The sequence below is a fragment of the Carassius auratus genome, chromosome 20 (genome assembly GCF_003368295.1).
Source record: "Carassius auratus strain Wakin chromosome 20, ASM336829v1, whole genome shotgun sequence".
NCBI classification, from domain to species: Eukaryota; Metazoa; Chordata; class Actinopteri; order Cypriniformes; family Cyprinidae; genus Carassius; species Carassius auratus.
The window spans coordinates 26,616,099-26,642,383 of NC_039262.1; the positions used below are offsets into that span (position 1 = coordinate 26,616,099).

General features: G+C 39.4%; 9 non-coding genes across 9 annotated transcripts; all 9 read left to right on the forward strand.

Annotated features, from left to right (window-relative positions):
* The first annotated feature begins 943 nt into the window (after positions 1 to 943).
* trnav-aac (transfer RNA valine (anticodon AAC)) lies at positions 944 to 1,016 on the forward strand. The gene has a single exon. It is a non-coding gene; the product is annotated as a tRNA-Val (tRNA).
* Positions 1,017 to 1,139: 123 nt separating this feature from the next.
* trnav-cac (transfer RNA valine (anticodon CAC)) lies at positions 1,140 to 1,212 on the forward strand. The gene has a single exon. It is a non-coding gene; the product is annotated as a tRNA-Val (tRNA).
* An 895-nt stretch (positions 1,213 to 2,107) lies between these two features.
* trnav-aac (transfer RNA valine (anticodon AAC)) lies at positions 2,108 to 2,180 on the forward strand. Its single transcript has one exon. It is a non-coding gene; the product is annotated as a tRNA-Val (tRNA).
* Positions 2,181 to 2,301: 121 nt separating this feature from the next.
* On the forward strand, positions 2,302 to 2,374 carry trnav-cac (transfer RNA valine (anticodon CAC)). Its single transcript has one exon. It is a non-coding gene; the product is annotated as a tRNA-Val (tRNA).
* Positions 2,375 to 4,432: 2,058 nt separating this feature from the next.
* Positions 4,433 to 4,505, forward strand: trnav-aac (transfer RNA valine (anticodon AAC)). Its single transcript has one exon. It is a non-coding gene; the product is annotated as a tRNA-Val (tRNA).
* Positions 4,506 to 4,628: 123 nt separating this feature from the next.
* Positions 4,629 to 4,701, forward strand: trnav-cac (transfer RNA valine (anticodon CAC)). Its single transcript has one exon. It is a non-coding gene; the product is annotated as a tRNA-Val (tRNA).
* Positions 4,702 to 5,791: 1,090 nt separating this feature from the next.
* Positions 5,792 to 5,864, forward strand: trnav-cac (transfer RNA valine (anticodon CAC)). Its single transcript has one exon. It is a non-coding gene; the product is annotated as a tRNA-Val (tRNA).
* A 1,280-nt stretch (positions 5,865 to 7,144) lies between these two features.
* On the forward strand, positions 7,145 to 7,217 carry trnav-aac (transfer RNA valine (anticodon AAC)). Its single transcript has one exon. It is a non-coding gene; the product is annotated as a tRNA-Val (tRNA).
* A 3,991-nt stretch (positions 7,218 to 11,208) lies between these two features.
* Positions 11,209 to 11,281, forward strand: trnav-cac (transfer RNA valine (anticodon CAC)). The gene has a single exon. It is a non-coding gene; the product is annotated as a tRNA-Val (tRNA).
* The last annotated feature ends 15,004 nt before the right edge of the window (positions 11,282 to 26,285 follow it).

Consider the following 26,285-nt stretch of genomic DNA (forward strand, 5'->3'; position numbering starts at 1 on the left):
ACTCGCCTCACACGCGAAAGGTCCCCAGTTCGAAACTGGGCGGGAACACTGCATCTCTTTTCACAATTGTTTAGGTGGGTTTCTGTTGAGGAGGAACTCAACGCTTCCAAGGCTTTGCGGCCAAGAGGCATGAGTACAGTCACTAAAGGTATAGTTGATGCAGAAATGAAAGAGCAGTCATTGTTTGACCTTAACCTATCCCACAACCATGACATTCCAAGCCTGCGTGGCTTTCTTCTGAGGAACACAAAAAAGAGATTTGTCTGAGTGGCCCTCTGTTGAGCAGCATCTCTTCATCACGAAGGCCCTTCTCTACACAGGTGTAGAGATTTCCTGATAAAATGATGCAAGCCGTAGCAGTTTCTAACACATGGCTAACCTTCTTGAAATTCAACACAATGGTCAACGAATCTGCCAATAAACCTGTTCAGGTGGCTCCTCACTTACTCCCGAAGCACCCAGACGTGTTAAACCCTCGGAATTCGACTGACCACAAACAGCCTGTTTTTTTTACAATAGGGTAGATTGTACGTGGCAAGTCCACATCTCAGCTTTCTGAAGAGATATCAAGCTAAAACTTGCTTTCCCGTGCTAGTCTGGACACGTGATACCCCTGTGGTGAGTTTCAAGAAGAATGGAGAAACTCTACAATTTGACCAACAAAAATCACCAAGAGACATTTTCGAGTTTCTCCTGTGCTCTTGAAACTTTGGGTTTGTTAGTTTGAGACTAGCACAGGAAGGCAGGTTTCAGCTTGATATCACGCTGCAAGTGTTTAAATCCGAGGTAAGTTAAGGGTAGCGTTTCAGGAAACTCAGCATATACTGCCAGGCCGAATGAACTCTGTCCTCTTGTGTGTGGGACTTACGCAGATTGTCTATTTGCTTTCGGGCACATCACAGTATAAATATTTTCCCAAAAAGCACTATCGTTAGCCTGTGGAGTTTCTGTAGTGTAGTGGTCATCACATTCGCCTAACACGCGAAAGATTCTCGGTTCAAAACCGAGCAGAAACAGCTGTCCTCTTTTGAAGAAATGTATAAACACCTTTGAGCCGACAGTTGGCTTCAGAAGGTTTAACGTTTATGCGCATATTGCCGAGCCTGCACAGAACGATTTCAGACTTCTTTAGGTAGTGGGTTTCCGTAGTGTAGTGGTTATCACGTTCGCCTCACACGCGAAAGGTCCCCAGTTCGAAACTGGGCGGGAACACTGCATCTCTTTTCACAATTGTTTAGGTGGGTTTCTGTTGAGGAGGAACTCAACGCTTCCAAGGCTTTGCGGCCAAGAGGCATGAGTACAGTCACTAAAGGTATAGTTGATGCAGAAATGAAAGAGCAGTCATTGTTTGACCTTAACCTATCCCACAACCGTGACATTCCAAGCCTGCGTGGCTTTCTTCTGAGGAACACGAAAAAAGAGATTTGTCTGAGTGGCCCTCTGTTGAGCAGCAGCTCTGCATCACGAAGGCCCTTCTCTACACAGGTGTAGAGATTTCCTGATAAAATGATGCAAGCCGTAGCAGTTTCTAACAAATGGCTAACCTTCTTGAAATTCAACACAATGGTCAACGAATCTGCCAATAAACCTGTTCAGGTGGCTCCTCACTTACTCCCGAAGCACCCAGACGTGTCAAACCCTCGGAATTCGACTGACCACAAACAGCCTGTTTTTTTACAATAGGGTAGATTGTCCGTGGCAAGTCCACATCTCAGCTTTCTGAAGAGATATCAAGCTAAAACTTGCTTTCCCATGCTAGTCTGGACACGTGCTACCCCTGTGGTGAGTTTCAAGAAGAATGGAGAAACTCTACAATTTGACCAACAAAAATCACCAAGAGACATTTTCGAGTTTCTCCTGTGCTCTTGAAACTTTGGGTTTGTTAGTTTGAGACTAGCACAGGAAGGCAGATTTCAGCTTGATATCACACTGCAAGTGTTTAATTCCGAGGTAAGTTAAGGGTAGCGTTTCAGGAAACTCTGCATATACTGCCAGGCCGAATGAACTCTGTCCTCTTGTGTGTGGGACTTACGCAGATTGTCTATTTGCTTTCGGGCACATCACAGTATAAATATTTTCCCAAAAAGCACTATCGTTAGCCTGTGGAGTTTCTGTAGTGTAGTGGTCATCACGTTCGCCTAACACGCGAAAGGTCCTCGGTTCGAAACCGAGCAGAAACAGCTGTTTCTTTTGAATAAATGTATAAACACCTTTGAGCCGACAGTTGGCTTCAGAAGGTTTAACGTTTATGCGCATATTGCCGAGCCTGCACAGAACGATTTCAGACTTTTTTGGTAGTGGGTTTCCGTAGTGTAGTGGTTATCACGTTCGCCTCACACGTGAAAGGTCCCCAGTTCGAAACTGGGCGGGAACACTGCATCTCTTTTCACAATTGTTTAGGTGGGTTTCTGTTGAGGAGGAACTCAACGCTTCCAAGGCTTTGCGGCCAAGAGGCATGAGTACAGTCACTAAAGGTATAGTTGATGCAGAAATGAAAGAGCAGTCATTGTTTGACCTTAACCTATCCCACAACCGTGACATTCCAAGCCTGCTTGGCTTTCTTCTGAGGAACACGAAAAAAGAGATTTGTCTGAGTGGCCCTCTGTTGAGCAGCAGCTCTGCATCACGAAGGCCCTTCTCTACACAGGTGTAGAGATTTCCTGATAAAATGATGCAAGCCGTAGCAGTTTCTAACACATGGCTAACCTTCTTGAAATTCAACACAATGGTCAACGAATCTGCCAATAAACCTGTTCAGGTGGCTCCTCACTTACTCCCGAAGCACCCAGACGTGTTAAACCCTCGGAATTCGACTGACCACAAACAGCCTGTTTTTTTACAATAGGGTAGATTGTACGTTGCAAGTCCACATCTCAGCTTTCTGAAGAGATATCAAGCTAAAACTTGCTTTCCCATGCTAGTCTGGACACGTGCTACCCCTGTGGTGAGTTTCAAGTAAGATTGGAGAAACTTAACAATTTGACCAACAAAAATCACCAAGAGACATTTTCGAGTTTCTCCTGTGCTCTTGAAACTTTGGGTTTGTTAGTTTGAGACTAGCACAGGAAGGCAGATTTCAGCTTGATATCACACTGCAAGTGTTTAATTCCGAGGTAAGTTAAGGGTAGCGTTTCAGGAAACTCCGCATATATAGATACCTTCTAAAAATAGAAGGTATTTGCAGACTGAAGAGCGCAACGGAATCTGTCATTTGATTCGCGCTCCACGATGCTTGCGATGAAAAGATCTGACACCTCTTTGGCTGCAGGCTTCAATAGTGTAGAGGTTATCACGGTCAAAATCGTTCAGGTGGGTTTCTGTTGAGGAGGAACTCAACGCTTCCAAGGCTTTGCGGCCAAGAGGCATGAATACAGTCACTAAAGGTAAAGTTGATGCAGAAATGAAAGAGCAGATATTGTTTGACCTAAACCTAACCCACAACTGTGACATTCCAAGCCTGCGTGGCTTTCTTCTGAGAAACACCAAAGAAGAGATTTTAGGGAACTCTGCGTAGACTGCCACGCCGAATGAAATCTGTCCTCTTGTGTAAGGGTCTTTTTCCGCCTAGGCCATCAAGTAAGGGCAGGGCCTCAAGGGGCGCCTAAAAGGGGGTACGTGGCAGGCCGTCTTTAGACCCCTGCGCGCCGGCCCTCTCTGTCCCAATAATCACCTGTGTCACCACAAACAGCCCATCTGTCCCTCTCACCGCCTATGTGACCACTAACTGCCCTTCTGTCCACTGGTAATACAAAGACTGTGACCACAAGCAGTCTGTGTGTCCCCTTGACGAACTTTAAAACACATCCATCTGGAGTGTTATTTCCTGATAAAATGATGCAAGCCGTAGCAGTTTCTAACACATGGCTAACCTTCTTGAAATTCAACACAATGGTCAACGAATCTGCCAATAAACCTGTTCAGGTGGCTCCTCACTTACTCCCGAAGCACCCAGATGTGTTAAACCCTCGGAATTCGACTGACCACAAACAGCCTGTTTTTTTACAATAGGGTAGATTGTACGTGGCAAGTCCACATCTCAGCTTTCTGAAGAGATATCAAGCTAAAACTTGCTTTCCCATGCTAGTCTGGACACGTGCTACCCCTGTGGTGAGTTTCAAGAAGAATGGAGAAACTCTACAATTTGACCAACAAAAATCACCAAGAGACATTTTCGAGTTTCTCCTGTGCTCTTGAAACTTTGGGTTTGTTAGTTTGAGACTAGCACAGGAAGGCAGGTTTCAGCTTGATATCACGCTGCAAGTGTTTAATTCCGAGGTAAGTTAAGGGTAGCGTTTCAGGAAACTCCGCATATACTGCCAGGCCGAATGAACTCTGTCCTCTTGTGTGTGGGACTTACGCAGATTGTCTATTTGCTTTCGGGCACATCACAGTATAAATATTTTCCCAAAAAGCACTATTGTTAGCCTGTGGAGTTTCTGTAGTGTAGTGGTCATCACGTTCGCCTAACACGCGAAAGGTCCTCGGTTCGAAACCGAGCAGAAACAGCTGTCCTCTTTTGAAGAAATGTATAAACACCTTTGAGCCGACAGTTGGCTTCAGAAGGTTTAACGTTTATGCGCATATTGCCGAGCCTTCTCAGAACGATTTCAGACTTCTTTAGGTAGTGGGTTTCCGTAGTGTAGTGGTTATCACGTTCGCCTCACACGTGAAAGGTCCCCAGTTCGAAACTGGGCGGGAACACTGCATCTCTTTTCACAATTGTTTAGGTGGGTTTCTGTTGAGGAGGAACTCAACGCTTCCAAGGCTTTGCGGCCAAGAGGCATGAGTACAGTCACTAAAGGTATAGTTGATGCAGAAATGAAAGAGCAGTCATTGTTTGACCTTAACCTATCCCACAACCGTGACATTCCAAGCCTGCGTGGCTTTCTTCTGAGGAACACGAAAAAAGAGATTTGTCTGAGTTGCCCTCTGTTGAGCAGCAGCTCTGCATCACGAAGGCCCTTCTCTACACAGGTGTAGAGATTTCCTGATAAAATGATGCAAGCCGTAGCAGTTTCTAACACATGGCTAACCTTCTTGAAATTCAACACAATGGTCAACGAATCTGCCAATAAACCTGTTCAGGTGGCTCCTCACTTACTCCCGAAGCACCCAGACGTGTTAAACCCTCGGAATTCGACGGACCACAAACAGCCTGTTTTTTTACAATAGGGTAGATTGTACGTGGCAAGTCCACATCTCAGCTTTCTGAAGAGATATCAAGCTAAAACTTGCTTTCCCATGCTAGTCTGGACACGTGCTACCCCTGTGGTGAGTTTCAAGAAGAATGAAGAAACTCAACAATTTGACCAACAAAAATCACCAAGAGACATTTTCGAGTTTCTCCTGTGCTCTTGAAACTTTGGGTTTGTTAGTTTGAGACTAGCACAGGAAGGCAGGTTTCAGCTTGATATCACACTGCAAGTGTTTAATTCCGAGGTAAGTTAAGGGTAGCGTTTCAGGAAACTCCGCATATACTGCCAGGCCGAATGAACTCTGTCCTCTTGTGTGTGGGACTTACGCAGATTGTCTATTTGCTTTCGGGCACATCACAGTATAAATATTTTCCCAAAAAGCACTATCATTATCCTGTGGAGTTTCTGTAGTGTAGTGCTCATCACGTTCGCTAACACGCGAAAGGTCCTCGGTTCGAAACCGAGCAGAAACAGCTGTCCTCTTTTGAAGAAATGTATAAACACCTTTGAGCCGACAGTTGGCTTCAGAAGATTTAACATTTATGCGCATATTGCAGAGCCTGCCCAGAACGATTTCAGACTTCTTTAGGTAGTGGGTTTCCGTAGTGTAGTGGTTATCACGTTCGCCTCACACGCGAAAGGTCCCCAGTTCGAAACTGGGCGGGAACACTGCATCTCTTTTCACAATTGTTTAGGTGGGTTTCTGTTGAGGAGGAACTCAACGCTTCCAAGGCTTTGCGGCCAAGAGGCTTGAGTACAGTCACTAAAGGTATAGTTGATGCAGAAATGAAAGAGCAGTCATTGTTTGACCTTAACCTATCCCACAACCGTGATATTCCAAGCCTGCGTGGCTTTCTTCTGAGGAACACGAAAAAAGAGATTTGTCTGAGTGGCCCTCTGTTGAGCAGCAGCTCTGCATCACGAAGGCCCTTCTCTACACAGGTGTAGAGATAATTATTAAGCCACACTAGGCAGCAGTAATAGCCACGCAGACAGTGCTCTGTACTTTTGACCTGGTAGTTTCGATGAACAGATGGCCGGTGCACTCAAAGATCCAATATTTCGTACAGCATAGAAATATACATATATTAAATGAAAGAGGGAAAAAAGCAAAAAAGAAATGGCCACAGAGGATTCCCGCAGATAACTGGAGAATTGCTTGGTTTGCTGCTAAAAATAGAAGGTATTTGCAGACTGTAACCTAACCCACAACTGTGACATTCCAAGCCTGCGTGGCTTTCTTCTGAGGAACACGAAAAAAGATATTTGTCTGAGTGGCCATCTGTTGAGCAGCAGCTCTGCATCACGAAGGCCCTTCTCTACACAGGTGTAGAGATTTCCTGATAAAATGATGCAAGCCGTAGCAGTTTCTAACACATGGCTAACCTTCTTGAAATTCAACACAATGGTCAACGAATCTGCCAATAAACCTGTTCAGGTGGCTCCTCACTTACTCCCGAAGCACCCAGACGTGTTAAACCCTCGGAATTCGACTGACCACAAACAGCCTGTTTTTTTACAATAGGGTAGATTGTACGTGGCAAGTCCACATCTCAGCTTTCTGAAGAGATATCAAGCTAAAACTTGCTTTCCCATGCTAGTCTGGACACGTGCTACCCCTGTGGTGAGTTTCAAGAAGAATGGAGAAACTCTACAATTTGACCAACAAAAATCACCAAGAGACATTTTCGAGTTTCTCCTGTGCTCTTGAAACTTTGGGTTTGTTAGTTTGAGACTAGCACAGGAAGGCAGGTTTCAGCTTGATATCACGCTGCAAGTGTTTAATTCCGAGGTAAGTTAAGGGTAGCGTTTCAGGAAACTCCGCATATACTGCCAGGCCGAATGAACTCTGTCCTCTTGTGTGTGGGACTTACTCAGATTGTCTATTTGCTTTCGGGCACATCACAGTATAAATATTTTCCAAAAAAGCACTATCATTATCCTGTGGAGTTTCTGTAGTGTAGTGGTCATCACGTTTGCCTAACACGCGAAAGGTCCTCGGTTCGAAACCGAGCAGAAACAGCTGTCACTTTTGAAGAAATGTATAAACACCTTTGAGCCGACAGTTGGCTTCAGAAGGTTTAACGTTTATGCGCATATTGCCGAGCCTGCACAGAACGATTTCAGACTTTTTTAGTTAGTGGGTTTCTGTAGTGTAGTCGTTATCACGTTCGCCTCACACGCGAAGGCCAGTCGCGGATAGGGGTAGAGCGCTGACTAGCCAATAGAAATGAAGGAAATTGCAGGGAGGCGGGACGAGTAAAATACACAGAATTAGAGGTTCGAATCCCGTCTCGGCCACAAATACTATAAAATGAGTTTATATTCGTTTTTTCATCTAGATACACTTTAATTATGATTAACACATAATAAACAAACTTTGTGAACAGATAAAATAAATCTTGTAATAACTGTTTTTTGTACGATGTACAAAATGTGCAACAATCTTAATAAACATGTACATTATAATAGGGAATAGTTATTTTTAATATAGAAAATTTTTAATAATTAAAAATAACATTTTGATAATGGTTCAGGCCTTTATTTTTAAAGAGACATCTATTTATATTTGCATAACTGTGTACAGAAAACCCATATATATAAAATAAAACAAAAACTCACAAAAAAGTAAGTTTTTCATTTTATTTATAATAGAGTAATATACTTTTAAAATGAAAATAAAAATTAACCAAAATATATAATAATAAATATACATAAAATAATCATAGATTATTAAACAACACCAACAAATATATTGTAATTAACAAATTGAAATACATGAAACTATTTAAATGTATAGATTCAACAACAACAACAATAATAAAATCTAAAGTTGTGGAGAACACAGAAAAAAAATATAACACTACCAGTTAAATGTTTTTGAACAGTAAGATTTTTAATTCTCACCAAGCCTGCCTTTATTTGATCCAAAATACAGTAAAAGCAATTATATTGTTGAAATATTTTTACTAGTCAAAATAACTGCTTTCTATTTGAATATATAGTAAAATGTATTTTATTTCTGTGATGTGCAGCTGTATTTTCAACATCATTACTCCAGTCTTCAGTGTCACATAATCATCAGAAATCAGAATAATATGATTTTCTGCTCAAGAAAAACAATCCCCCAGGGATTCTTTAAATAGAAAGATCTGCATTTATTTGAAATAAAAAGCTTTCTTAACAATATAGATTATACCATTCTTTTGGGTGGAAAGAAATGACAGAAATTAATGTCTTTTTTTTTTTAGCAAGGATGATTTAAATTGATTAAAAGTGATGATAAAGATGAAAAATGTTGATGATGAAAATTAAAAAAAAATACATATATACACATATATATATAAGATTTGAGTAGATTTGAGCAGTAAACCATCATATTATTCTGATTTCTGAAGATCATGTGACACTGAAGACTGGAGGAATGATGCTGACCATTCAGCTGCACATCAGAGATATAAAATACAGTATATATTCAAATATATAGACTTCCTGATAATGTTCGGGGTTCAGACACACTGTCTCTGTTTAAATCTAGATTAAAAACACATCTCTTTCGCCAAGCTTTCAAATAATATATCTCTTAAATTGTGAGTGCATTATTATTCTTTATCTTTGGTTAAACTAATTCATTTTACTTTGATGGATCAGCAGCTATGCTAATGATGTCTCTATTTGTTTCTATGTTTTGCCACGGGATTTACACAAACTCCAGTCTGGATCCAGAACACCTGAGAAGAGATGATGCTGACCCTCAGAGGACATCATATGATGCTAACCCTGAATCAACAAACAGACTAACAAATATTGCTACACATGTGACTGCATCATATAATAATTATTAATTATTCATAATATTAATAATGTTCATAGTCTGGCTGACTACGTGCGACTACTTGTATTCATTTTTCTAAAAATCCTGTCAAACGTGCACAAACTGACAGTCACCACTTATAAGCTACTACTAAGTATTGTAGAAACATAATTTTCTGTAATGTTGCTTTGTAACGATTTGTATTGTAAAAATTGCTATACAGATAAACTTGAATTGAATTGAAATAGAAAGCAGCTGATTTAAAATAGTAAGAATGTTTAAAATGCTACTGTTTTTGCTGTACTTTGGATAAAATAAAGGCAGGTTTGGTGAGCAGAAGAGACTCCTCAAAAAACATTACAAATCTTACTGCTGAAAAACATTTGACTGGTAGAGTATTTTAAATAAAATATTTATTTACAGAGTTTAATAATAGCCGTAACTAACATTGTAAACTAACATGTTTACAAAACTGAGCAAGATAAAATAACAATACAGAGTCAATACAATTAATTAACACACTAAAGTACAGTTTAAACAAGGCCAATACTTCTGATGTTTTATTTAACAAATGGAAATCAATTAAATAAATTAAAATTGTAGATTAAACAACAACAGCTACAATAATATTAATAATAATACAATTTAAAGTTGTGGAAAACACAGAAGAAGAAAAAAAAAGCCTTCGACCTGTTTAAGAAGATCCTTGCTCCTATGTTGCGTTGCCAAGAGATGTCCACGGGCAATTCTCAACAGATCTGTCCATCTATGGTCCAACACGAAGACCAGCTGTTCTGAGGGGTCCAGTGTGAGCTGAACGAGGGACGCTTTTATGGCCAATGGTGTGGTGTTCTACAGAAGATTAACAGGATTACTTTATTAAAATATAACGTCTTGGTGTTGTGTGCACATTGAGAGAGACAGTTTACACACATAAGGGCCTGTATGAATTATTTATTTACCTGCATCTGGAAGAAACCCTTCTGACCTTTGATCCTCCACTGTCAAAGTGTCTGGTGTGATGTTTTGGTGGACTGAGAGTGAGACCGTCTTTAGGGTGACCTACTCTGTGGAGGAGGGTGTCTTGACAGAGCACGCATCATCTAAACATTCCTGAAATATAGATTCCAATTAAATATATCAAATGTATTTTATAATTCATAATATATATATATATATATATATATATATATATATATATATATATATATATATATATATATATATATATATATATATATATATATATATATACCATTGTAATAATATTATATTTATATGGATATATATGCAACAGTAGAATTGCATTTTTATTTGTACAATTTTAAATGTTTTTTTTACATTTGAATATATTTTCTAATCATTGTAATGTATTCCTGTTATGAAAATTGTAGAGACAATGATAATATCAACATTGATTACAATAAGAAATGTTTTGTGAGCAAATAATCAAAGATTTCTGGATCATATGACACACTGAAGAGTATAAATGATGCATCACAGAAATAAAGTTAATTTAACATAGGAAATAGTTATTTTAAGTTGTACCACACAGTAAATGTTGACATATATACATATACATATACATATATACATACATATATATATATATTTTTTTTTTTTGCACTAAAGTCTTGAAAATCACATAACATTCAAAACAGTTGCTATAATTAATCACATAAATATGATTATATGATAATATAATAAGTAATTAATTATACTGTTTTTTTTTTAGTTTAGTTTTTTAAAAAGAAACACAGAATTCACTTTACCTGCTTGTTGGGAGTTAGGCAGCATATGTTGTTCAAACAACAATTTCGTGAAGAAATCTCCGATCGTAAAACGCGTCTCCTCTCCTTCAGAGCGAATGATTGACAGATGAGTATCCGCTGTTTGAATTCCGCGCCACGGAAGAGGCGAAACAGCGCCGGGAAATCTACGTGTGGCCACAAATATATCGCATTCGTAGTGTTAAGCACTACCATAGAGAATGAATGGGAAAAGTTAAGAGAAGTTAAGCTTAACTATTTTCGGCTCCCGCGCGAAAGGTCCTCGGTTCGAAACCGAGCAGAAACAGCTGTCCTCTTTTGAAGAAATGTATAAACCCCTTTGAGCCGACAGTTGGCTTCAGAAGGTTTAACATTTATGCGCATATTGCCGAGCCTGCACACAACGATTTCAGACTTCTTTAGGTAGTGGGTTTCCGTAGTGTAGTGGTTATCACGTTCGCCTCACACGCGAAAGGTCCCCAGTTCGAAACTGGGCGGGAACACTGCATCTCTTTTCACAATTGTTTAGGTGGGTTTCTGTTGAGGAGGAACTCAACGCTTCCAAGGCTTTGCGGGCCAAGAGGCATGAGTACAGTCACTAAAGGTATAGTTGATGCAGAAATGAAAGAGCAGTCATTCTTTGACCTAAACCTATCCCACAACCGTGACATTCCAAGCCTGCGTGGCTTTCTTCTGAGGAACACGAAAAAAGAGATTTGTTTGAGTGGCCCTCTGTTGAGCAGCAGCTCTGCATCATGAAGGCCTTTCTCTACACAGGTGTAGAGATAATTATTAAGCCACACTACGCAGCAGTAATAGCCACGCAGACAGTGCTCTGTACTTTTGACCTGGTAGTTTCGATGAACAGATGGCCGGTGCACTCAAAGACCCAATATTTCGTACAGCATATAAATATACATATATTAAATGAAAGAGGGAAAAAAGCAAAAAAGAAATGGCCACAGAGGATTCCCGCAGATAACTGGAGAATTGCTTGGTTTGCTGCTAAAAATAGAAGGTATTTGCAGACTGAAGAGCGCAACGCAATCTGTAATTTGATTCGCGCTCCACGATGCTTGCGATGAAAAGATCTGACACCTCTTTGGCTGCAGGCTTCCGTAGTGTAGAGGTTATCACGGTCAAAATTGTTCAGGTGGGTTTCTGTTGAGGAGGAACTCAATGCTTCCAAGGCTTTGCGGCCAAGAGGCATGAATACAGTCACTAAAGGTAAAGTTGATGCAGAAATGAAAGAGCAGATATCGTTTGACCTAAACCTAACCCACAACTGTGACATTCCAAGCCTGCGTGGCTTTCTTCTGAGAAACACCAAAGAAGAGATTTTAGGAAACTCTGCGTAGGCTGCCACGCCGAATGAACTCTGTCCTCTTGTGTAAGGTTATTTTTCCGCCTAGGCCATCAAGTAAGGGCAGGGCCTCAAGGGGCGCCTAAAAGGGGGTACGTGGCAGGCCCTCCTTAGACCCCTGCGCGCCGGCCCTGTCTGTCCCAATGATCACCTGTGTCACCACAAACAGCCCATCTGTCCCTCTCACCGCCTATGTGACCACTAACTGCCCTTCTGTCCACTGGTAATACAAAGACTGTGACCACAAGCAGTCTATGTGTCCCCTTGACGAACTTTAAAACACATCCATCTGGAGTGTTATTTCCTGATAAAATGATGCAAGCCGTAGCAGTTTCTAGCACATGGCTAACCTTGAAATTCAACACAATGGTCAACGAATCTGCCAATAAACCTGTTCAGGTGGCTCCTCACTTACTCCCGAAGCACCCAGACGTGTTAAACCCTCGGAATTCGACTGACCACAAACAGCCTGTTTTTTTACAATAGGGTAGATTGTACGTGGCAAGTCCACATCTCAGCTTTCTGAAGAGATATCAAGCTAAAACTTGCTTTCCCATGCTAGTCTGGACACGTGCTACCCCTGTGGTGAGTTTCAAGAAGATTGGAGAAACTCAACAATTTGACCAACAAAAATCACCAAGAGACATTTTCGAGTTTCTCCTGTGCTCTTGAAACTTTGGGTTTGTTAGTTTGAGACTAGCACAGGAAGGCAGGTTTCAGCTTGATATCACGCTGCAAGTGTTTAATTCCGAGGTAAGTTAAGGGTAGCGTTTCAGGAAACTTCGCATATACTGCCAGGCCGAATGAACTCTGTCCTCTTGTGTGTGGGACTAACGCAGATTGTCTATTTGCTTTCGGGCACATCACAGTATAAATATTTCCCCAAAAAGCACTATCGTTAGCCTGTGGAGTTTCTGTAGTGTAGTGGTCATCATGTTCGCCTAACACGCGCGCGGGAGCCGAAAATAGTTAAGCTTAACTTCTCTTAACTTTTCCCATTCATTCTCTATGTTAGTGCTTAACACTACGAATGCGATATATTTGTTTCCACACGTAGATTTCCCGGCGCTGTTTCGCATCTTCCGTGGCGCAGAATTCAAACAGCAGATACTCATCTGTCAATCATTCGCTCTGAAGGAGAGGAGACGCGTTTTACGATCTGAGATTTCTTCAAGAAATTGTAAATTGTTTTGTTTGAACAAAATATGCTGCCAAACTCACAACAAGCAGGTAAAGTGGATTCTGTGTTTCTTTAAAAAAAAAAACTAAACTAAAAAAAAAACTGTAAAATTAATTACTTATTATATTATCATATAATCATATTTATGTGATAAATTATAGCATGTATATATATATATATATATATATATATATATATATATATATATATATATATATATGTATGTATATATGTATATATATATATATATATATATATATATATGTGTGTGTGTGTGTGTGTGTGTGTGTGTATATATACACATACATATGTATATACATATATATATATATATATATATATATATATATATATATATATATATATATATATATATATATATATATATATATATATATATATATATATATATAAGTATATATATGTATATATAATTGTCAACATTTACTGTGTGGTAAAACTTGAGATAACTCCTATGTTAAATTAACTTTATTCCTGTGATGCCAAGCTGAATTCTTCAGCATCATTTATACTCTTCAGTGTGTCATATGATCCAGAAATCATTATTTATGATTATTTGCTCACAAAACATTTCTTATTATAATCAATGTTGATATTATAATTGTCACTACAATGATGAAAGCACATTATTTTCGGAAGGTTGACGTGATGCTGAAGACTGGAGTAATAATTCTGAAAATTCAGCTTTTCATTACAGGAATAAATTACAATGATTAAAAAATATATTCAAATGTAAAAAAAATGTACAAATAAAAATGCAATGCTACTGTTGCATATATTTCCATATAAATATAATATTACAATGATATATATATATATATATATATATATATATATATATATATATATATATATATATATATATATATATATATAATGAATTATAAAATACATTTTAAAATACATTTGATATATTTAATTTGAATCTATATTTCAGGAATGTTTAGATGATGCATGCTCTGTCAAGACCCATCCTCCACAGAGTAGGTCACCCTAAAGACGTCAGTGTCAGTCCGCCAAAACATCACACCAGACACTTTTCCAGCGGAGGATCAAAAGTCAGAAGGGTTTCTTCCAGATGCAGTTAAATAAATAATTCATACAGGCACTTATGTGTGTAAACTGTCTGTCTCATATCTGCACACAACACCAAGACATTATATTTTAATAAAGTAATCCTGTTAATCTTCTGTAGAACACCACACCATTGGCCATAACTGCGTCCCTCGTTCAGCTCACACTGGACCCCTCAGAACGGCTGGTCTTCATGTTACACCATAGATGGACAGATCTGTTGAGAATTGCCCATGAACATCTCTTGGCAACGCAACATAGGAGCAAGGATCTTCTTAAACAGGTCGAAGGCTTGTTTTTTTCTGTGTTTTCAACAACTTTAAATTGTATTATTATTAATATTATTGTAGCTGTTTTTGTTTAATCTACAATTTTAAATTATTTCATTGATTTTCATTTGTTAAATAAAACAACAGAAGTATTGGCCTTGCTTACACTGTACTTTAGTGTGTTAATTAATTATTGTTTTTTATCTTGCTCAGTTTTGTAAACACTAAATATTAGTAACAGCTATTATTAAACTCTGTAAATAAATATTTTATTTAAAATACTCTACCAGTCAAATATTTTTCAGCAGTAAAATTTTTAATGTTTTTTTAGAAGTCTCTTCTGCTCACCAAGCATGCCTTTATTTTATCCAAAGTACAGCAAAAACAGTAGCATTTTAAACATTCTTATTATTTTAAATCAGCTGCTTTCTATTTCAATTCAATTCAATTCAAGTTTATTTGTATAGCAATTTTTACAATACAAATAGTTACAAAGCAACTTTACAGAAAATTATGTTTCTACAATATTTAGTAGTAGCTTATAAGTGGTGACTGTCAGTTTATGCACGTATCACATGATTTTTAGAAAATTCATACAAGACATATTCAGCCAGACCATGAACATTATTAATATTCATTAATAATTAATATATGATTCAGTCACACTTGTAGCACTATTTGTTAGTTCTCTTTGTTGATTCAGGTTTAGCATCATCTGAGGTCCTCTGAGCGTCAGCATCATCTCTTCTCAGGTGTTCTGGATCCAGACTGGAGTTTGTGTAAATCCTAGTTACCCCGGGATGAAGATCCCGGCAGAAACAGAAAAACAAATAGAGACATCATTAGCATAGCTGCTGATCCAACAAAGTAAAATTAATTAGTTTAACCAAAGATAAAGAATAATAATGCACTCACAATTTAAGAGATACATTATTTGAATGCTTGGCGAAAGAGATGCATTTTTAATCTAGATTTAAACAGAGAGAGGGTGTCTGAACCCCGAACATTATCAGGAAGGCTATATATTTGAATATATACTGTCATTTATTTTTGTGATGTGCAGCTGTATTTTCAGAATCATTTCTTCAGTCTTCAGTGTCACATGATCTTCAGAAATCAGAATAGTATGATGATTTACTGCTCAAGAAAAATGTATTATTATTATTATTATTACTATTGTTGTTGTTATGTTATGTTGAAAACAGTCGAGTGCAATCTTTTCAGTTTCTTACATGAATAGAACGTTCAGAAGAACAGCATTTATCTGACGGTATAATCTATATTGTTAAGAAAGCTTTTTATTTAAAATAAATGCAGATCTTTGGATCTTTCTATTTAAAGAATCCCTGGGGCGCTTAAAATATTGATAATAATTGTAACGTTTGATCAGGCTCCAGTCCACCAGAGGGAGCCTTCACCTGAATATTGAACTCTGCCATTTCCTGTTCCTGCCACATCATTTCCTGTCTTGTCATTTCCTGTCACCCTGTATATAAGTCATTTGTTTGTACAGAATACAGAATACTTCGCCCGGTGCGGATCCAGCGGAAGTCTCTCAACTCCTTTCTACCATCGAGTATCAAAAGGATCTGCTGAATGGTTTTCAACACCAGTTGTTGACGCTACAAGCCACCAATGAGCATTGGACACAGTACATTCGGTCTCTCCCTGCCCCACGACCTGACACGGTAAGATTTGCGTTACCTGATAAGTTTGATGGCTTTCCTGACAACTGTACTGGTTTCCTAGGACAGTGTTCTATCTATTTCTCTAACCAACCTGAAACTTATCACCAAGACCATACAAAGTGTTCATTTATCATGACCTTGCTTACCGGGAAAGCATTAGAGTGGGCTACTGCTGTTTGGGATCATGATACACATATCCAGCAGTCTTATAGTTATTTCACTCAATTGATTCGTGATGTCTTCCAATATCCTGCTGGGGGCATGGATGCAGCAACTCAACTAACTCAGTTACGCCAAGACAACAGGCCAGCTTCTGACTATGCTATCCAGTTTCGCACTCTCGCAGCACAAAGTGGGTTTAATGATGTTGCTTTGAAGCACATCTTTCGTTCAAGTCTGTCTGCTAAATTACAAGCGGAATTACTATGTAAAGATGACTCCATCGACTTCTCCCAGTTTGTTACCCTTGCTATCAAGATAGACTATCTTTTACGAACTCAACCAAGTCCCAAGTCTAACTTCGCTTATTTGCCTACTATTACTGCACAAACACCATGTCAGTCTGTTCCTTCTGAAGCCATGCAAATTGGACGAACTCACTTACCACCTGATGAGCGGAGAAGAAGATTACTCAATCAACTCTGTTTCTACTGTGGTGAATCAGGACATCGCTGTTTCAACTGTCCTGTTAAACCTGCTGCAAACCCCTATTCAAGTTATCGAGTGAGTCACATGTTCAATACTTTACAAATCAGTTTATGCTTGTCACTTCCCATCATTTTGTCAGTTGCTAATCAAAACCATAATTTTTCAGCGTTAATAGATTCTGGAGCTGCTGCAAATGTGATCCATCAAGATTTAGTTAAGCAGTTGAACATTCCTACAATCAAATGTGAGTCACCTATTGCTGTTACTGCCGTTGATGATGGTCCTGTCGGTAAAGGTCATATCACTCATCAAACACTTCCCATAAAACTTAGAGTTGGCCTGTTTCACATGGAAGAAATCACTCTATATGTTATATCATCACCACAAAACCCAGTTATCCTAGGATATCCTTGGTTGTCTATGCACGAACCACAGTTTTCATGGAGGGAGAGGGAGTTGGTCACCTCATTGTCACTCCCACTGTCTAGAGCTGCCCACCAAGCTTCCAGTCTGCACGACTCATCTAGCCAAGAATCCAACTTCAACACCCACTAATGTCCCTACTGAGTATGCTGACTTAGCCGAGGTGTTTAGCAAAGACAAGACCACCAAGTTGCCACCTCATCGCCCCTGGGACTGTGCCATTGACCTCCTTCCTAACACCTCTCCACCTAAGAGTCGTGTTTATCCGCTGTCTATTCCTGAAACCAAGGCCATGGAAGAATACATTGAAGAGGCCTTATCTTATGGGTTTATTAGGCCATCCACCTCTCCCGCAGCATCTGGGTTCTTTTTTGTTGACAAGAAAGATGGTGGTTTAAGACCTTGTACTGACTATCGAGCACTCAATGCTATCACTGTTAAGAATTGCCATCCTTTGCCTCTTATCCCTTCTTCTCTGGAGAAATTACGTGAGGCCAGCTATTTTACAAAATTTGATCTCAGATCTGCCTACAATCTCATCAGAATCCGTGAGGGTGATGAATGGAAGACGGCTTTTCTCACCAGCAGGGGGAACTACGAGTATTTGGTTATGCCATTTGGGTTGGCCAATGCACCTTCAATCTTCCAGTCCTTCGTTAATGAAGTTTTCAAGGATCTCTTGAATCAGTATGTGATTGTCTACATAGACGATACCTTGATCTACTCTTGCTCCATGGAGGATCATATCTCTCATGTAAGAACTGTGTTGTCACGCCTACTCCAGAATGGTCTTTTTGTCAAGGCGGAAAAGATGGATGACATTAAAGTAAAAGCTGTCACGGACTGGCCCACACCCAGCACTGTTAAGGAGTTACAACGATTTCTAGGATTTGCAAACTTCTACCGTAGATTCATCCGTGATTTCAGTACCATAGCTGCACCTGTCACCTCACTACTTAAAGGAAAACCCAAGAAGTTAGTATGGACATAGGCAGCTACTTCAGCAATCAATAAGCTCAAGTCCAGTTTCACCACAGCTCCCATTCTTAAGCATCCAGATCCTAAACTTCCCTTCATCGTCGAGGTTGATGCCTCCGACTGTGGGATCGGTGCTGTCCTCTCTCAGCGTCATGGAACACCCGGCAAGTTACACCCTTGTGCATTCTTCTCAAGAAAGTTAACTCCAGCCGAAAAAAATTACGATATTGGTAACAAGGACTTATTATCCATCAAGGCCGCTCTTGAAGAACGGAGACACTGGCTAGAAGGCGCCCTTCATCCCTTTCAGGTCATTACAGACCACAAAAACCTAGAGTATATCAAGAATGCCAAGCGTTTGAATCCTCGTCAGGCAAGATGGGCACTCTTTTTCACTCGATTCAATTTTGCAGTCACATACCGTCCAGGGAGCAAAAATAGTAAGGCAGATGCATTGTCACATATCTATGACTCTGCCAATTCACAGATGAGACCAGAAACCATCTTACCACCATCCATCATCATCGCACCCATCCAGTGGGACATTATGGAAGAGATTCAACATGCCCAACACGAAGAGCCATCCCCTCCAGAGTGCCCAGCTGGGAAAATCTATGTTCCAACCAGTCTGCGTAACAGAACCATTCAATGGGTTCACACATCCCCTGCTTCTGGACACCCTGGAATTAATCGCACCACGGCTTTGGTCAGAAATTCTTTTTGGTGGCACACATTATCTGCAGATGTCAGTAATTATGTACACGCTTGTCAGATCTGTGCTCAGTCACGAACACCTCGACAATTGCCTGCAGGACTTCTAGAACTGCTACCAATTCCCCAACGGCCCTGGTCACACCTGTCTATTGACTTTGTCACTGATCTGCCTAACTCTCAAGGATTCACCACCATTATGGTCTCCATTGACTGCTTCTCTAAGTCTTGTCGTCTCATTCCATTGAAAGGAATACCCACTGCCATGGAAACTGCCCAAGTTTTGTTCAATCAAGTATTTAGGATTTAAGGACTACCAGATTATATTGTGACTGATCGTGGGCCACAGTTCACATCCCGTGTTTGGAGAGCTTTTTGCAAACATTTAAACATCAATGTCAGTCTCACATCTGGCTATCATCCTCAAGCTAATGGTCAAGTAGAGTGTCTTAATCAGGAGATTGGTAGATACTTGAGATCATACTGTAGCCATGAACAGGAGAAATGGAGCATATTCCTCCCATGGGCAGAGTATGCCCAAAATTCCCTCACTCATTCTTCAACTGGGCTTACCCCCTTCCAATGTGTTATTGGATATCAGCGTCCTCTGTTTCCCTGGTCTGGGGAGCCATCTGAAGTGCCTGCTGTGGATGATTGGATTAGAAGAAGTTAACAGGTCTGGGACAATGCTCATGTCCGTCTCCAGCGGGCTATTCAATCTCAAAAGATTCAAGCTGATCGACACAGACGTCCACATCCTGAGTATCAGCCAGGTCAAATGTTGTGGCTTTCCACTCGTGACCTACTCCTGAAACTCCCGTGCAAGAAATTAAGTCCAAGGTACGTTGGTCCTTTTAAGATTATACGTCAAGTTAATCCTATTACGTACCGTTTAGAGTTGCCTGCTAATTACCACATCTCTCTGTCCTTTCATGTGTCCCTCCTGAAACCGGCCCACGGCCCATTGAGCCCCGAAACCAATGACGAAGAACCGCCTCCACCGCTTGGGATCGAGGGAGCTCCTGCCTACCTAGTCCGGGAAATCCTAGATTCTCGCAGGAGGAGGGGTCAGATGCAATATCTCATTGACTGGGAGGGATATGGCCCGGAGGAGAGATCGTGGGTAACAACTAAGGACATCTTGGATTCATCACTTATCAGAGACTTTCACCAAACTCACCCAGATCGTCCGGCACTTAGACCAAGGGGTCGTCCAAGAAGAACACCTAGAGGTGTTCCTAGGGGGAGGGAATCTGTAACATTTGATCAGGCTCCAGTCCACCAGAGGGAGCCTTCACCTGAATATTGAACTCTGCCATTTCCTGTTCCTGCCACATCATTTCCTGTCTTGTCATTTCCTGTCACCCTGTATATAAGTCATTTGTTTGTACACTGTAAAACCGAACAGTGAAATTAATCAAATGAAATTAGTTAATTGCACTCAAATAATAACGAAAGTTCATTGGACTTAATTTAAATAAGTTCTGTTATCTCAAAAATTTGTTGTAGTGAGGTGAACTTAAAATGATTGTGTTTTCTAGTTCCCAGCATGCTTTGCATCAGAAAACAAGGAAAATAAATTTAGAAATTAAGTGTTATTTTGTGTGTTTTTACACAAGATTAACATAGAGGGACATAAGTTAATACATAAATGTTGTGTTATATTAGATTTTACAAAGATTTATGTTATGTTGGATTTGTAGTGTTACCGTTGTGGTGAAGAGTAGAGCCTGTGGTTAGACTGAGGATGGACAGCAAAAGCCTAATTTTGAGTGTATTTCCCACATTATAGGAGTTGAAAAATAGATAAAGTTATGAGTGAATTACTCCCTAATTATAAGTTCAGAAATATAATTATTTAAGATAACTCTGAGATAATTTAAGGCAACTGGAATTAATTTTTTTAAGTTTATGTAAACTTAAAACATTTAAAAACATCACTTAAATGTTTTTGTGTATTCTGTTACAAAATATTTTTTGAGTTCTGTGAACTTATCAGGGTTTACAGTGTACTGCCATTTTGCGAAGTATTGCCAGTTCACTGCCTTACTAAGCGTTCTTTCATTGTTCCATTGTTGATACTTGTTATGATCTTTGCTTTTGCTCTTTTGACTCACGTTTTTGGATTAATGTTTTGGATTTTGCCTGCGTTTTGACCCAAGCCTGTGACCTGACCACGAGTTGTGAATATTGTTTGGATTTTATGCTCAGATCCTGTAATAAAGACCCGCTTATGGAATCCACTTAGCCTAAATCCTCCTTACAATAATAATAGTAATAATAATAATAATAATAATAGTAATATTTTTTTCTTGAGCAGTAAATCATATTCTGATTTCTGAAGATTATGCGACACTGAAGACTGGAGTAATGATGCTGAAAATACAGCTGCACATCACAGAAATAAATTACATTTTACTATATATTCAAATAGAAAGCAGTTATTTTAACTAGTAAAAATATTTCAACAATATTATTGCTTTTACTGTATTTTGGATCAAACAAAGGCAGGCTTGGTGAGAGTTAAAAATCTTACTGTTCAAAAACATTTAACTGGTAGTGTAATATTTTTTTTCTGTGTTCTCCACAACTTTAGATTTTATTATTGTTGTTATTGTTGAATCTTGTTCATATTATTGTTGAAATATGAAACCTTTCTTTGTACTCATATAACACATCCCTTACTTTTAAAAACCCCACCTCATCCACTTCTTAAAATGAACATCTTCCTTGTGAAAAAATATTCATATTCAAAAACAAATGTTGGTTTAAAATCATCTCCCTTCCATATGGTTTAAATTCAATTTCTGATAGTAAAGAGCTCTAAGCACTTAAAACTTCCTTATAGAAGTCTGGTATTATCTGCAGCATCCCATTCTTTAATTTCATCCATAAAATATTGTTTCCTATCTTCAAATTCCCACATTTGTTTAAATAATGTTCCATTGTTATTTTCCATTCACTTTTGTATACATTTTGACTCTTATACTTTTTTCTTTTGCTCTCATACTTTTTTTTTCTTCAATATCTACTAGACCTTGGCCCCCTTCTTCTACTGGACCAATTAGCGTGTTGTATGCAATTCTCGCAGGCTTTTTCTCCCATAGAAACTCAAAAACACATCTTTTTATTCTTTGTGCTGTCCAAAAAGCCATCGATGAAACAGACACAATATACCATATTTTGGACAACAATAAAACATTTACAATTAAAATCTTTCCTTTTAGATTTAAATTCCTGTATCTCCAAAATAATAATCATCTTTCCATTGCTCCTGTAATCTCTTCCCACATCTTATCTCTTGTATTTTTTTCCTCTTTTCCTAAAATCTTCATTTCTTGTACTTCTTTATTAAATTTGTGAAAGAAGTTATAAAATGTGCTAAGGCTTTTTGTATGGGGACAGACCATATTTCAAGCAAGCAAACAGTATAGATTTAGATGGGCCTGAACATTACTTATTTCACAGAAAAATATCAGAAATCTCATCCATTTAACACATTTCACTGTAGCTTCCGCTACTGTTTGTCTCTTCATCAATTGTTTTCTCCCCATTCAAATCCATGATAATGTCTTCATTGTACAGTGATTTGAACCATTTGATGTGAAACGCTAGACTTCACCAGTCTCTGTACTGAGCTGGATATCAACTGAAAAATATATGGTAGACATAATAGCGGCAAAAATCATTTAGCAGCATTATGTGTACGCTCAGGCTCTTTTACGGCCATTCTCATGTGTGTTATGATATTGGTAACATTGTCACTGTAGTCTGGAATATGAAAACAACATGATGTACCCAACTATGATGCTCATATTTATCTTTTCACTTGGGCGCAGACTACTTCGATGCTGTTTTTCAGTCTTAACCTTGATCTTCCCGCTGATAATTACGCTTGATGTTTAGGCTGGATTCCTGGCCTTTTCTGCATAAATTGTGAACCCCTTTGAAAACCCTTTATCTATTTGTGCCCCGACACAAATGTCTGCATGCCCTGTAAAGATGAAAAAATGTCAGGGTTATTTTCAGATAACAAAGTACACTCTGGTGATTTTGTCTGCTGAGATGCTACAGCCTTCGCCGCTGCATCTGCTCTGGTGTTTCCTGTAGATACAGAATCTTTGTTATTAGTATGTGCTGCGCATTTACAAATAGTTATCATTTCTGGCAGCAAAATAGCATCTAGCAAATTGCCACAAGGGGTGCATTTAATATTGGTCGACCATCTGACTTCAAGAGTTTTCTGTTTCCACAGCGCACCAAAATCATGAGTAACCCCAAATGCATATCGTGAATCTGTGTAAATCGTTTCACATTTGTCTGTCATTAGTTTGCATGCTTCTGTTAATGCCACAAGGTCAGCTGCTTGTGCTGAATAATTTGATGGCAATGAGCCAGAGGTCAAATTCAGTTATCGCTTAACCAACCTTATTCAGGCCTGTTTGTGGATCTTTAAAAGCTGAGCCATCCACAAAGAGGACATTTTCACAGTTTTCAAGTGACATGTCAGACATGTCTGGACATGGCGTACACACTTGTTCAAGTGCTGTTAAACAACAATGAAGCTCTTCCCCAGCAGCATTCAAAGTTGTACATCGCTTAACAGTGATATTAGGCATATCAAGCAAAATAGTATGATAGCTTAACCATCGAGCTGTTGATAAGTGTGATGTTTTCTGTTCCTGCAAAATCATGAACACTGCGTGAGACACCATCAATGTCAAATCAGAGTAACCTACGAATTCTCTAGAAGCCACCACGGCCTTCTCAGCAGCTGCCAACGCCCTCAGACAGTGTGGCAGGCCTGCTGCAACTGGGTCTAATTTGCTGGACAAATATGCCACAGGTCTCAATTTGTCTCAATGATGTTGCAACAATACAGAAGTCATAAACCCATTTTTTTCATTTACCATTTGAATAAAATGTTTATTTGGTGCTGGCAAGTCCAGAGTTGGCGCAACAGACAGCTGAACTTTCATGTTCAGAAATGCCTCTTCCGCTTTCTCTGTCCACTCAATCCTATCACATGACTTCAACCCCTTCTCCGTTGTTAGGGCTCTCAGGGGCTGCTCAAGAATCGCATAATTTGGAATAAATGTTCTACAGTATGAACACATCCACAAAAATGAAAGCATTTGTTTCTTTGTGAGTGGTTTTGGGACTTCTCTTGTAGCTTTAACCCTTTTTTCAGACAGTGATTTGCTATTTTGTGTTATTACATGCCCCAGGAATGCAATCTGTTGTTTTATGAACTGCAGTTTTGTCAGGCTGACTTTATGGCCCTCCTGAGCCAGATGCTTCAGGAGAGTCACAGTGTCAGTTTACACATTTAAGCTCATCACGAGCACACAAGTAAAGATCATCCACATACTGTAATATACTTGTGTCATTCAAGTGCAAGTGTAACCTTTGCCCTCAAATTCAAATGCATACCAGAATTGTCTGTCTTTATCTATTCGCTAAAAAATGCATTTGCTAAATCTACCACTGAGAAGAATGTTGCACCTTGTAGTATTTGTGACAAAATTGTGTATGGATTTGGCACTGATGAAGGCCTTTGTCTGACAGCAGCATTCACAGCCTGTAAATCTTGCACAAATTGCCACTCTGTGGGCTGACCCTCATCCCTTAGCTTTTTCACAGGAAAAATTGGAGTGCGAACTGGAGAATCATTGCATGGCACCATTATCCCCTCTCTTAATAGTGACTCAAACACTGGTTTTATACCAAGAATTGCCTCTGGTTTTAGAGGATATTGTCGTTGACACAGTCTGTAGTTAGATTTTGGGGTGACCACAACTCGTTCACATCCTTTAATTAAACCCACATCATATTTGTGTTTTGCCCGTAACTCTGATGGCACTTCTGCTAATGCTGGATATGTATCTGAGGCACAAATATTTGTCATGCAATGATTTTCCCTTTCTCTTTTGTCAATGGGTACCACAACTCTGTCCACTTCAATTTCCTGCTCGCACTCAGACATAAACGCTCCCAGACTCTCACTGTATTTCACTCCCTGCCCTATCTTCCTCTGTCTGTAACACAAACACAGCTTTTCACAAACAGTTCTAATCTGGGCCCTGTCTGTCTCCTGGCCTCAGAGAGCGATAAGTGAGGCACAGAATTTTCTGACATTAAGTAAAACTGAAGCTGTTTTTCTGTCAGACAAACTGAAACTGCATACACATTTTCTGTCCAAAATATTTTCTCAAAACATAAAGTTACTCCTTTTTTCTCCCTCAAACCAGTCTTTTTCATACTGGTCATCTTGTTCCACTACAACATGTGACGTGCAATGCAATTTGTCAGGCAACATGATCTCTCTGTCCAATAGTTTTGTTCGATTTTTAGTCAGTTCACACATCATTTCAGCCCAATCAGAATTTCTGATGTGCCATTCAAATGCCCATTTTGGTTCTGCCTGCCTGCTAAGTAGCAAACCTGCTATTTCTCTGCCACACGGACACCCCAGAGTCTGCAATCAGTGCCAAATTTAGTTTGCACAATAAATCTCTCCCCATTAAAGGCACTGGGCATGCTGGAGTGTAAAGAAACGCATGACTCAGCACCTCACCCCCTTCTGTTTCACAATTCAGAGGCACTGTGAATCTTTCACAAATTACGTGCCCTGATGCAGAAATTGACTTATTAAGTTTGCCTGTTGATTGTGGTTGGCATTGCAAGTCACATGGCCATATAGCTGACCTCAATGCCCCAGAATCAGCTAAAAACTAAATCAATATCCCCTCCACTAGCATAGGATGTTTAGGCATTTTCATAAAGGCTTCACTATTAAACATAATCACACTTTTATCAGGATGTTCATCAATAGAATCAGACATAAACAAAGGAAAGCAAGCTTTTTCTTCATTGCAGAGAGCATAAAGTACATCAGTGTATGTGTTTGTGGTTAGAAAATGTTCACTTCCCTGACTTGTGACCATAGGATGCTCGCCCTGGACCCCTCCTCTCTGCTCTCTCTTCTGGATCGTCTCAATCTCAATTTCTAACTCAATTTCCAATCACGCCATTTGCAGCAGTTTCAATTCCCCCTTATAAATTTATTATCTGTGCTCTAGTATCCTCACAATTGAATTCCCCTGGAATCCCCTTGATTGTGCTTCCCACAGAGAAGGACCCACCGGTTCG